Here is a 10,886-nt window from a genome sequence, read left to right on the forward strand (position 1 = left end):
AGCATTTTCTAATTAACACTAAACGCAAGGTACAGTTGAAGCTGATGGAATGTCATTGGTTTTGCAGATATTTGATACATACACATAAACTACAAATAAAAATAAAACTGACCTGGTGATGGCACTAGAGGTAATGTCAAGAAAACAAACAGTTCACTTTGCAGGGGACATGAATGTGTCAACCAAATGTGATAGCAATCCATCCAGTAGTTGAGATATTTCACTGGATAAATGAAAACTCTGTTCTCCAGGTGGCACTAGGGCATGAGTCATGGAATAAGCAAAATCATTTGGATGTTTCCTCTGGGCACCATGAATGTCTGTATAAACTAGAATGAAAAGCCAACAACCAATAGTTGTGGAGATATTTCAGTCTGGTGGCAGACCAAAAGAACGAACCCACATTGTCATCATTAGAGCAACCCTGCTATCAAGGCTTAAATATTTAATAATAATAATAAAAATGTCCATCCCAACATGAGTAGACAGTGTGTCCTTTACAAAGGGCAGTGAGTGTGTGTGTGTGTGTGTGTGTGTGTGTGGGGGCTACAACACCTGCTGTGGATGGCACTGTTTTTTGCCTGCACTTTTAACTGCCATTTACCGTCAAGTGCTGTTGAAGTGAGAGCCGCTCGGCTCTGATAAAGTGTCAGTGATCAGCATCCTCACATCTGCACTCGCAGAAGGAAAGAGAAATGAAGAAAGCACATCGACTCATTTACGTTTACATTTTTGACAAGCCGAAAACAAATAACTCAGTGTTCAATATTATTGTCTAACCTTGTTCACTTAATTAATCACTTTGTTTACTTTAAAGGTAAAAAAAAAAAACATCTCAAAATGCCACTCCATTCGATAATTGCTATGACCTTAGACAATTCAATAAATGTCTGTAAAGGACTACCAAAGTCTGAAATAAGACTGGGACAGAATACAAACAAGGTGACAGTACCTGAGGTGGTTTAGTGGGTGTTACTTTGATGATATACATGGACTTGAATCAATATATTGGCTTTGAGGGGTTAGAAGATCAAGCTACACTTGCTAAATAAATCGATAGAAGCCATACATTAACGTAACCTTTGCTGTAATCTCACTAGTCTAGGTTCTGCTATCCTCAACTTGTCCTCCATGGGGTCAAAGGTCATTTTAGCCAACTATACAGGCATATTTGTATAAAGGGCTTTTGTTAATTACCTAAAGGAAAGTGGTAAGGATGTTAAGGCAAGGAAAGGATACTACTGAAGCATAGTGGAAAGCCTCTGGTAAAGATTCATGTACAGTGGGGTCCAAATCTCCACAGTTTTACTGTCTGGATTGTATTCCATTAATCAATTTTACCAACTATGTTCATGTTTTATTGAATAATCCAGGGTTTTAGGACAAAGTCAGTGCTGACGTTCTGTTTGTTTCCAGCAATTGTTAATATGTAATATACTTTCCTTTGTGACGGTCACCTGGCCCGCTTTGTCAAGTGAATTTGGTCCAAGTATTATATGCAAGCACCTCTAAGCTAACCTCCTTGGGTTCACAGCCAGATGTTCAGGCCATCTGTGTAGCTGGTACATTGGTGTCTCCATCCACCCTGCTGGGGTCTAATGAGAACGGCATAGATAAATTGTTGCCACATTTGCCTGACTCGCACCGGGGTGGAGCTGATCCAGCTGATCCAGGGTTTTCCATGTCTGTTTGGCAGGACACCAAGCTGCACTCACTGAATCGAACACAATGTCGATGGTGGTGATGCTAAGCCAATTAAACAAATGTTGTACTGGGTAAATCCGAAAACAGGAAATCATTGCTTTTCAGTATAGGTTGGAAAACTGAATTGCAGAGCCCTGTTCTTCCAAGTCTTCTCATCTGGGAATGTCTGGGTAGTCTAGAAGAAACATTGCGAGTTCAAACTTCATTCCTTTAATGTCTCCACTGGCGGAAAAGCAATCCTCTTGTTTGGTTTCTATTTCTATCACTTCTTTTCTTCTGCTAAAGTTAGCATGCTAACCAGCTAGCCTGGGTCCATTCGCCCCATCTCATCACTTTCCGATACCAAGTCACTTTGGCGTCCAGTCTGCCCTGAAGAAGTAGCACTGCTCAAGGGACGTAGTTTAACCTCTTGTTTTGCGAATGGCTGAAACGCTTGCCAAGACTGCTAAGTAAACAGCTGTTAATGCTAACGTTGCCTATGAACCATTAACAAAACTAACAAATAGCTCCTTTAACAAGAGAGTATGAGAATAAAGAAAAAAATAAGGGAGAATTCTTACTAAGATATTATAAAACATTTGAAATGATGCTTGGTCTTTAACATATATTTTTTATATGCTAATTGAGGTAAATTAACCTTAAATAAAAAGAAGAAGAAAAAAAAAAGAAATTTTATAAACTAAAATTGTCAGTGGATAATTTAAAACGAAAACTTTAATGTAGCACAGTAACACACCACAAATATAATTAAAGGTATCATAACAGTATTCACACTGACAATCTTTTTGAGCTGATAGTCTAGATTTTTAATTACTATGTGCATAAACATTGATGCTGAGCTGTTTTTATGGATCAGAGTGTTAGATCGTGTTTCCTTTTTTTTCATGACTGAATAATGAAATACCTGTTGTAACGCTGACTGAGTATGCTGCACGTTAGCAGGCTTTCTACATGGTTGTGTCACTGTGCAGAAAAATCACAGTAACATAAGTTCGTAAGCTGAGCGGTGTTATAATTTAATGGTTAAAAAAAAAGCTAAATAGGCATGTTTTTTCTGTTCTGTCCTCTTTATTCATGGCATTTTGTTTGTAGGGTTTTGGATGCTTATGGAAAAGTGATGAAAGTTATGAAAAGTGAGCTTTTAAATAAAAGACCTGTCAAAGACATCATATGTGTGCTTACATCAGAAACACACACAGACACACACACACACACACACACACACACACACACACACTGTATACAGAGCTGACATAACCACCCACCACAGTGGAAGTGAGAGAAAAATCTCAGCCATCTACAGCTTTATGACTGCACCTTTCATAACTTTGACACTTCAGTGAATTTTAGTGTTCACAGAAGCTACAGGAATAACACAACTGTCATATTAATACTCAATTCCCTTTTTTGTCATGATAATGTAAAGAAACAACACAAAGTTTTATGGCCTCTTTGAAGCCCACTGAAACCTCACTAAAGAGTATGAGGCTTTCTAAAGATGAGGCATTTTTATTCTTCAGAAGTTTGAGAAATAAGATTTTTTTTTTTTCCCCAGACTGCACCTCTGCCATTGAAACACTTTCGGTTTCCATTTCTAACAGGTTTAGTCATGATGGATTGGATAGCCGTATATCAAATATAATCGTCTTAGAGCAGCATTTTTCTTTTTCCAAGTACAGAATACTCACTCAGTATGAAAAACACACCTGAAAGCACTCCTGAAAAACTGAGTGACGTGAATAAGGTGTTTAAAGCTTTTTTTAAAGCAGCTTATTGCTTTCGTACAGCAACGATTCAGGTTGGATTTTCTCTTAAACTACAGGAATCTTTTGCAGTGGACAGCTAAATGATGTTTGTGAGGCAGAAGTGAGATGAAAAAGTTCAAACGGAGTCTGCACAAAAGCTCCTGTGAACCGATATGTCTGTCTGGAGTTATTCATGCTTTGTGCGTTGAATTACACTGTCTGTCAAAACATGTGGAAAAATGTTTTTGGGTCTTCAGTTCCAGTTTGACTTTAAGGGCGGATATGATGATGCAGACACCATGTAACAACTTCATCCATGATAAAAAAAGAAAAAAGAGCTTCTTGTGTGAAAAAAAAGGAAAAAGAAAGATATAGTCAGTTGCCGTCTGCACATCTAAAACAAAACCTATTAATAATTATTTAATGACTTTGGAGCTAAATGGTGCATTAACACTGTTAGTACAAGAATTGTGATTTTGTAGTCGTATTAATTATAAAACTGTATTTGTATAACACTTTTTATACACACGATGCAGCTCAAAGGAGAAAGGGAGTTAAGTTAATGAATGAAAAACATTTAAAGCGTATTGTAAAGGTATGTTTTCAATTTTTGTTTAAAAATGTCTGCTGAGCCCGCCCCTCTCATTTTCTTGGGTGTTGCACAGTTTAGGTGCATAATAGCTGAGTGTCGCTTCCTTTCTTTCTTTAATCACTCATTAGAAAATTAACATTTAACGTAATTAGTAGCAACATTATACAAACATGCAGATTTTGGTTTGTAAGTGGAAGTTAAAAATTTGTTTATAATAAATGTGAAGGTGTCAAACATTGTAGTTTATAGCTAAAAAAAAAAGGCAATCCAGCTAATTAGTGAAAGGTGTGACTTTGTTCATGTAACTGAAAGTAGATATGGCGGTATAAACCCTGAAAAGGGAAAATATTAATAAAGATGCTCGTGCACATCGCTTCCTCTCTGGCAGCTTCATTGAGAATGTATTTGTTTCAAAAGTACTTACAAAGTTACAAAAGTTCTTGAAACATGAATATTACAATATACCAAAATATGCATTTTCATTTCCATTTTCCACTCTGCTTTTTCCTCTGTCCTTTAACAGGTAAGTATATTATCATTATACGTCTTCTTTCAAAAGGTGAAATCAATTGTGACAGGTCAGGACCCATGGAATTGTCCTTTAAACTAATAAACATGGACTTAAATTATTAAAATTAAATGTACTGTAAAAAATATATGTAAAACCTTTTCTATTGTACTTGTCATATTCCTTATTTCTTGTCTTATCTTACTATAATTGTTAAAGAAACATTTTCAAGTTAACTCACAAATTGGTAGGAATTAACCAAATACACATACACAATACCAACATTATGCTATAACATCTCTTACTGCTAAACATCTCAACATGCACGCCTCATGCGTCATACACCTGCTTCACGAGGTGCTGCTCCATGTGGAGTGGCAGAGCTAAGCTAGCGGCTTCAGCAGTTCACTGATACAGATTACAGATTTAAACATGCAACTACTCCAAAGACAGTTAAAGTGTTTATAACACACAAAACGACTTAGCAACATTTTCCATAGTTAAAAATCATGAAAACTCATTACATACCTGAAAAGGAGAAATATTAATAAAGATGCTCAGACACAATGCTTCCTCTCTGGCAGCTTCATCGAGAATGAAGCACCATGGCTGAGAGCACCCCCTTCACATCTCTGCAGGCATAACTAATCAATCATGAGCGACATCTCTAAAAGGCTAAACAGGTAGATCAAAGGTCACGGATCAACTCGTAGGACAGGTGTATTTATAACCCTTTCACATCTATTATGATATGTTTTTTACAGAAAAAAAAACGTTTGCACTTATTCCAGTCAAACTATGCCACTGACCTCTCTGACTTCATAGGGGTCAAAGGTCAACCCCTAGAATGTGAACTAATTATCAATATGATCATAACCCATAAATAAAAAGCAACAAATTACAGTGGCAACAGGAAACTCTTTTCTGTCTCTTTATGGATGAGAGCGGGACACAGCCATTATTGAGTAAACAGGGACTGATTAACCTTAATATCGAATCAGACCCGCACTTCTGTTTTAAGGCCAACACACAGGCTATGAACCTTACCCTTCACCCCCTCTTAAATTTCCAGCCACTGTACAAAACATCAGGTGCCTTAAGGAACACAAACAATGTTTTTGTGGTAGATTGGAGTATTATCTTCATTTCCATTTACTGTCCATTTGTGGCTCAGTACCCAACACCAAGTGATGCACAAATTAACCCTGAGGCCGATGACGCACGCTCGCCATGATATACGGAAATTGGCTGCTCCAAACCCATTTGTTGATTTTGAACAATCATACAAAACATATTCTGCAGCTGGGAGAGCTCTCCATCTCAAAATGTCACACTGGAGTAATCAGTTTCCAATGCTTTCTGATTATGTTTGCTGAGAGCGTGTTTCTTGGCAGAAGTACATGAAGCTGTAAAGAAAGAAAAAGAAAAACATGAAAACATTTCAAGCCACTTGTAGCCCTGCACAGACAGATTTACATACTGACTCCTGGCAAAGAAGAGACTTTTTTACCCACATGTGAACATAAAAAACATAAACACCAGCCACTCAAACCGAATGGATTAAATTACACATTATGATCATGTTTGGTTTTGACCATAATTTGTATGTTGTTTTTAAGCTTTTAAGTGTTGTGTAGACTACATACTTAATTAAAAACTTGAATTAAATACTTACCCAAAAGGTTTGTCAACAATCCTTTACCGCTTATTGGCAGGAGTCAGAATTATAAAGAAGTTGTCAGCAGGTATTTTTCTCTCTCAGGGGTGAGTTAAACTTGATGAACTCTTGGCGTTGAGGGAGTTCATTGTGAAAATTGCTTAGTAGTTGGTTGTCATGACAACAGAATTTCATCCTGTGAGTCAACTCACATCTTGAGGAGCTCAACAGTAAAAACCAGTCTATCTGATATCAAGTACACTGTAAATCTCTCTTTGCTTCTTACATGACATTGGAGACTTCCAGAAGGACGAGCACTTGTAATTGTCATGGTTTCCTCAGGACATGACGCTTAGAATTTAGGCCGAACAGTCCAATCCTGGTTTCATCCGACCAGAGAATCTTGTCTCTCACAGTCGGAGAGTACTTTAGGTGTTTTTTTTTGCAAACTTTCACTAAGGAGAGGCCACTCTCCCATGAAGCCTACATTGGTGCAGTGCTGCAGTGATGGACGTACTTCTGGAAGTTTCTTTCTTTTCTGCACAGCTCCACACAGGATCTCTGAAGCCCATTCGGAGTGACCATCAGGTTCTTGGTCACCTCTCTTACCAAGGTCCTTCTCCCTGATTTGCTCAGATCGGCCGGGCGCCCAGCTCTATCCTGGTTGTTCCAAACTTCTTCCATGTAAGGATGATGGAGGTCACTGTGGTCTGGAGCACCTTCAATGCAGAAAATTTTCTTTTGTATCCCCAGATGTGAGCCTCGACACAATCCTGTCTCTGAGCTCCGCAGGTAGCTCCTTCCTCCTCATGGTTTTTGCTCTGACATGCATCGTCAGCTGCGAGACCTGATATAGACAGGTGTGCGCCTTTCCAAATCATGTCCAATCAGTTGAGTTTATCACAGGTGGACCCCAGTCGACATGTAGAAACATCTCAAATGGGAGGCACCTGAGCTAAATTTAAAGTTACATAGCAAAGGGTCTGAATACGTCAATGTGATAAATTTGCTAAACATTGTAAAGTTCTGTTTTCACTTTGTCATTAAGGGGTATTGAGTGTAGATTAATGAGGGAAATAAATTATTCTATTTATTTAATCTTTATTTAATCAATCAGTCTCTTTAAGATTAAAATCTTCCTTCCAAGAGAGAACAGGAAGCAGTCAGAAGAGACAACCAACAAAAAGACAATAGAACTACACAATACAAGAAAAATTAAGAAACAAATAATTAACAAAAACAATAGTCATGAAATACGTAAAATAATGACGCTTTGAGGGCAGTTTGCAGTTCATTCCCTTCAAATGCCTCATAGTACCTGAAACCAGTACTTCTAGCCATGCTAGCAGTGTAGCTCTAAGGCTGGAAATGTTTTGCCGATGGTTGTTCCACCACTTTTGTCCAGGCGGCAGTCTCAATAACTTTTGGATGGATCGCAATGCATTTCTGCATAGACCACACGCTTACATGGTTCGCAGACCATTAATTCTACTGATTTTCGTGAATTCTCCCCCAGCCCCTGCAAAAAGTTCACTTTTTTTATGTCGAATGGCATGAATCCTTTGGTAACAATGTTATGATGTTTCCTGAAAACTAATAACCTTCAATAAACTGAACCTCACCTTCTATGTCACTGACTTTATTCTGAGCATTGTTTCCTTTAATGTTCCAAATGTGACAAACTGGAACAGGAAGATGATATCTGCCTCCTCCAGCAGACACACTTGTTGGACATTAAGCATTCAAGACATCAAGCCATGCTGGTCTATTGTGATCATTATGATCATCAGTGAATCAGTGAATATGCATGAATAACAGCTGCACCAGCAGTCCATGGAGTATGACATTCATGAAATAGAGGCTAAAGGATTTCTTGCTGCGTTGTTAACTTTCACTGAAATTACAGACACAGGAAAGCCCTGGTAATTTATAGAAAGATTCAGATTTCATTTTGACTAATGCCAGTGCAGATCTACCTAATATTTATATGCGTGTGGTCCAGCTAAATAATTGATTACCATGTAGCCCAGTAAATTAAAGGTCCCATATTTTACACTTTTCTTGTGTTTTATTTGAAGTGTTGATCCATAAGAAGACATATTTGTGGTTTTAAGAACCAAAAACCATCTCAGTGTAGTTTTACATCTCCCCTCTCAGGCTTCTCTCTGGAGCTCTAACAACAACAGGTCAGTGAGCCAATCACAAGAGAGGCTCAGAGTCTCTCTTCTGATTGGCTGACTGTTTTCTGAGTGATCAAATAAAAATATAGCAGATTTCAGGTTAACACTCAGAGAAACCAAGCGCTGAGAGCAGTGACTGCTTTGTTGTGACATCACAAAGTTACATAAATCCTCCTGACAGCTGGTTTCAAGGCTCAGTTTCTAAATACAGGCTGTGTGCATTTCTCTGTGGACTGAGCACTTTGATACTTTCACAGTATTAATAAAGAACCTAGATTTGCTTTATATTCAAAGAAGACATGGAAATCTACCTTTATACAATATGGGGCCTTAAGTTTTCCTTGTGCACCCAGTTACTTGCTAGGTCCACCCATTGTTATATTTCTGGCTACTTTGGCTCTCATGGCATCAGCAAGCTCTCACCTAGACCTAATTTATAATCAAAAAGGCAGGGGATTCTCACTTTATATAATACGGGACCTTTACATCAGAACTTTCAGCACATTTATTTGACTTCTGAAGGGAACTACAGTAACTCACAGTTAATTTGGCCACTGCAGTCTTCTAAATATTGAGAGCTAAAATAAACTGCAAGTTCAATCTGAGTTCAGATCATCAACAGCCAAATGCCTACAGCATGGGATATAAAATTTGTAAAGTCTCCCTGTTTGAAAAGTATTAAATTCAATAAGAGCAGCAGAATGGAATGTATTCGGAGGGCATTGCTTATGCATGCAATTAAAAACAGTTCCACTGGGAATTACACAGTGCGCCGTACTTTCTGTTTAAGTTTCATGTTTTACGTCAGATTTGGGAGACAGAGGAGCAGATTAATAAAAATGTGCGTTAATTCTGCTATTCATAAATCAGATTTATGACTCAACATTTAATTCCCCAATTACATGGAAATATAAAAAATAAGACTTTAGTCCACATTAAGAAAAAAAATGCAAACTTGTCTACTCTGGCCGCTTTGCTTGTGTAATCCACATATGGCCTTTGGCAACTTATGAAACCAGCTCTCTCCAACAATCTCCCTGCAAAAAGCAGCCAAATGCAAGTTTGAAAGAAAACAGTGAGGAAGGGCTCCGTCGAGCACAATAAATGGCTTCTGCCATGCAATTTATTCACACTGGCACATGTATGGCTGTGAGGAGCGTTTAGAGCTTTAAAGGTTCTCTTCAGGCATGCATGCTAGTTTCACAACATTGCTCCTCAAAACTCCTGTGAAATGGTTTCAGTGTCTGCGACAGCAACAGTGACTGGCTCCTTGATATGGCTGACATGTGGTTTGTTATAACTACTGTGTAAGGATACTGCCAGAGCGTAACTCTGCACCACTATAGATTGAAGTGAGACCACATGTGAACAGGTTCTTCTCAATCAACTGTCACAGCACTCCCCAGTACATTTGTATGAAGCCCGGCAAAGAGTACAATAAGCTGTGTGCATGCACAGACGCAGAGGTATGTGTACCCTAACATCAGATTTATAATGCCCAGTACGCTCATTATTCCAGGTTATGGATCTTAGTCAGCATGAAACTGTGTGCGTGTGCAGGGGCCAAATGCTCACTCGCACAACTGTCCATAAATAAATGTCAACTTACATAGCTCTGTCTACTTTGTTTCAAACATAAATGTCAAACATAAGAACAGGTTCAACAAAAACAGTCTTTTTTTTCTATTCTTTTTTTTATTTCTTCTAACTGAGCCAGTTTAATGTTACAGAAAACAGATAAGCAGTCAGATCTGGCAACCGAGTTCAAATGTGCAAAAACAGCCAGAGAAAGGTCAAAACCAGGGCAGGTAGAAAACAGGAAAACAGGCCTGGATTGTGCAACAAACTGGCAGGAAACAGGTGGAAATGAGCAGGTATATAGGAAGACCTGTACACCTACATACTTATTCACACAATTATCAAATCAGCCAATCATGTGGCAGCAGTGGAGCGCATTAAATCCTGCAGATACAGTTGAGGATTTGAGTGTTTCTGAAACTGTTGTGTGTGAAAAAATCCCAGGAGGTCAGCAGTCTCTGGAGGTCATCAAGAAAAAAGTGAAACACCTGTGCTAAAATGTCAACGCAATATTTAAAAAATTCTAAAATTCTGTTTTCCCGTCTTATTATTTTGGGATATTGAGTGTAGATTGATGAGGGGGAAATTACTTTAGCATGACACCAACATCTTTTAACTGGTAACAAAAAGTAAACAGATGTTTTTCTCTTGAAGGTGTAAAGACAAAGTGGAGATGACACAATGTTTCCTGGTCTGACCCCCAATCAGTTTCTTGTGTTACTGCTTACACATCCTACATACAACACATCAGTGAAGCACAAAAGCTCCCTAAGGCTTAAAGACTCAAACTACCGAAGGGCCTTTACTGCAGTGACTGTTCTCTGAGTGTTACAGTGTGGTTCACAGTCGGTATCTGTGTGTATTTTTGTTCTCTTCAGCCTTCAGAGACCGACCTTCCTGCATACTTGAGAATTTTACATTT

The sequence above is a fragment of the Seriola lalandi genome, unplaced genomic scaffold (assembly GCF_002814215.2).
Source record: "Seriola lalandi dorsalis isolate HSWRI2012SDOR001 ecotype SW California unplaced genomic scaffold, Sedor1 jcf7180002054933, whole genome shotgun sequence".
In the NCBI taxonomy this organism is placed as follows: domain Eukaryota; kingdom Metazoa; phylum Chordata; class Actinopteri; order Carangiformes; family Carangidae; genus Seriola; species Seriola lalandi.